The sequence below is a fragment of the Primulina huaijiensis genome, unplaced genomic scaffold (assembly GCF_012295235.1).
Source record: "Primulina huaijiensis isolate GDHJ02 unplaced genomic scaffold, ASM1229523v2 scaffold42937, whole genome shotgun sequence".
NCBI lineage: Eukaryota > Viridiplantae > Streptophyta > Magnoliopsida > Lamiales > Gesneriaceae > Primulina > Primulina huaijiensis.
In genome coordinates, this window is record NW_027360355.1 from 6,135 (window position 1) to 9,431 (window position 3,297).

Sequence of the window (3,297 nt, forward strand, 5' to 3'; positions counted from 1 at the left end):
CTCTCAGTTTTCGAAACCATTTTTAACAGAAACAATAATACAATAATATACAGAAAACTCTTATTTTCAGAACAAGAATCAGTATTCAGGAATCAGTAATTAGGAGTCAGTATTCAGAACAGAAATCAGGAATTTAACAAGTAAGCAAGCACTGAGCAAGTTATTGAATTTTATGGCTAAACTGATATCAGTCCCCTATATATTCTCTTCTCTAATGGGTGAGGCCAGTAATCAGTAATCAGTAATGTTCAAAATATATATTCCTACCATTAGTTCACTAGGTTTCAGTGCTTCAAAAATCAGAGATCATAAATATATATGCTTTGCTTCAAAACATGAATTATCAAACTGATTTCAAGATATTTATACATAAGCCCACTTTCTGTAATTTGCTAGAGATTTCGGTTGAAGTCTGGAAATCTGGTTGCTCTTGCTACTGGATTTTACAGCTCGAACAAGGCACTCTCTTAGCTCGAAAATTCAAGTGATCACTCAAGATTTGTGTAACCACAATCTCAGATTGAGGGTGCTAATTATAGGCCAAATTCTGACTGTTGGCCTTCCAATTAATGACCATAATATGTCATTAACAGCCTTTATTCCATGTTAAATGCTTCAGTTACAAGTCATAAGCAGAATCAGTAGCTACCTGCTGGAATCTCGCTACTGAATTCTTCTGCTGTTGGATTCTGTCTGCTGGAAAAATACATGTCTGCTGGAAAAATACATGTCTGCTGGAAAAATAATAGCTACTGGAACATTGTTAGCTTCTGCAAAAATGCTAACTACTGCTGAAATTTTAGATTCTCACACAGTGTGTGTGAATTCATTGTGAGAAGATGAGTTGCAGAAGGCTGAAGAAGGGGTTGTATTGGCTTTATGCCAGTTCGAAAGAGTTTTTCCACCATCTTTTTTCATAGTAATGGTGCATTTGGTGGTGAATTTGGAATACGAGGCAAGAGTAGCTGGGCCTGTACATTATCGGTGGATGTATCTGATAGAAAGATATCTTGGAAAACTTAAAGATTTTGTTAGAAACAAAGCCCAACCATAGGCCAACATCGCATAGGCATTTGGCAGATGAATGTGTTGTGTTTTGATCTCGTTATTTGAAGATAACAACTTGTGAAATCATGGAACACGACACAAAGAGACACCAAATGTTGAGTTTCCATCATTAGCAATGTTTCCACAAGTAGAAAGACTTACAAAAGGGCGTCAAATAGTTACTTTGGACAACAAAAATCTTACTCAAACTCTTAAATACATCATTTCCAACTGTTCAGAATTGCAGCCATATTGTGAGTAAGTATAATTTTTTAAATGTTTTTTTAATTGTTTTCTTAGTATTGGAAGTTTCTAACTATTATTTTCAAAATTGAACAGAGAATTTAAAAACAAACTGAAGAGACGATATAGATATGGTCTTCCAACTAATTCCCAGTTGGACAATATGGTATGAATGCAATTTGCGGAATGGTTTGCAAGACGAGTGAGTAGTATGCTTAAAAAATTATATGTTTATTACAATTTCATCAGAAAATGGGTTGGTTATGTTTTTAGATATTTATACCTCATTATGTATATTATGTATCTGACAGTTTGATCGAATGAATGAAGAAATTGTTGACTTGGATCTAAGAGCGCTTTCACGAGGTCCAAATTCTATAGCCTTTAGTTATCAAGTATTCAATATAAATGGTTTTGCATTTCGCACAATGGAATCTGAACAAAACAAAAAAGTTCAGAATAGTGGGATCATGGTGCAATCCATTCATGATAACGATAATCATGAGTAAACCTACTATAGTAGATTAAATGATGCAATCTCATTTGATTACGACAGTCGTGGAATAATTGTTATTTTTCGATGTGATTGTGTTAACACTACTTCTAGAACAAAAATTGATTCTTCGGGATTTATTATGGTTAACTTATCACGCTTGATACAAACAGGAGAACGAGAAGAACATGAACCTTTTTTCTAGCTTCACAAGCTCAAATGGTTTATTATGTACGTGATCCAAAAGAAGAGGACTGGTATTATGTTATTCGTCACACACCAAAAGATACATACAATATGGGCGATGAAGATGATATTGATAGAATTCATTTTGTTGATATCAATTTTTCTAGTATACAATCAATGTTAAGTGATATAAATGGAGAAGATGTTGAATTAACTAAATCTGATGTTGGCGGCTAGGACTTTTTTCAAATTTAGTGGATTTGGCCCTATCTCGAGTTTATCGAGATATCTTTCCTCCCTCAAATGTTCCATATTTATGAGACATAACATGTTTAGGACTACCTTTAGGCATAGTTTTGTACACTTGATAACTAAATGATTAATAACTTATCATCCTTCATCCCATGTTTGGTTCATTTTTTAATAGCCCATAAAAATTGGATGGGCCCGTGATAATGGTGGTTCACTATGGAGAAGGCATCCCTGTAATGTGTAGGGATATCTACATGATAAATAATAAATTCTATGAAATGACATTATTGCCCCCATTTCTCAAACATTGGGATTTAAATTAGTTTTAGATATTCCTTCGAAAAAAATTGCTATTGATATTGTGTTAGGACATACATAATTTATATAATTTTAAAAATATATTTTTGTCATTAAAATTTAAAACTAAATAGTTAGTATTAAAATGAATTTATACTATTTACTAACCTTGAGATATTTCGAAATTTCATCAATAATTTATTTTAAAATATCCATAATCAAATTATAAACTCATGAAACAATAAAAAATATTAAAACGTAAAATATAAATAAAATAAATATGTAAAAAAGTGAAAAACGAACTAGAGTATTGGACACATCAAATTAAAATTTTAAAATATATAAGATTATTTGATAAAGAATTTATTTATAATTGTTTTATGACAATGAAACATATATATACATACACGCATATATATATATGTATAAAATTTTTATGATAAGGTTAATTTTGTNTAGTTGACGGGCTAGGTTACATGAGATCGAACACATGGGCTCGGCTATATGCGCTCTGCTCTTTCACTTGGCCCATATGGACTCAGCTAGATGGGATCAGCTTCACGTTGGTCGGCTCTTTCTTATAAATGGGTCATGTGAGACGAGAGTCAATATTTTTAGGAGGCATCATAATGAATATAATTGTATTTTTCATAGATAAAATAAATTAATATATTTCTTAAATTCCAAAATTGCATATGTAGGGGAAAAAAAAGAGTTTTCGGAATATATATTGTTAATGTTGTGAAAAAGTAAAAATTTACGGTAAAAAGTAAAAATCT

The 3,297-nt window shown here is 31.6% G+C and overlaps 1 long non-coding RNA gene across 1 annotated transcript; it reads left to right on the forward strand.

The window, feature by feature from the left end:
- Positions 1-816: 816 nt before the first annotated feature.
- Positions 817-1,945, forward strand: LOC140969881 (uncharacterized). Its single transcript, XR_012174022.1, has 3 exons — positions 817-1,305; positions 1,387-1,492; positions 1,602-1,945. It is a non-coding gene; the product is annotated as an uncharacterized lncRNA (long non-coding RNA).
- Positions 1,946-3,297: the final 1,352 nt, after the last annotated feature.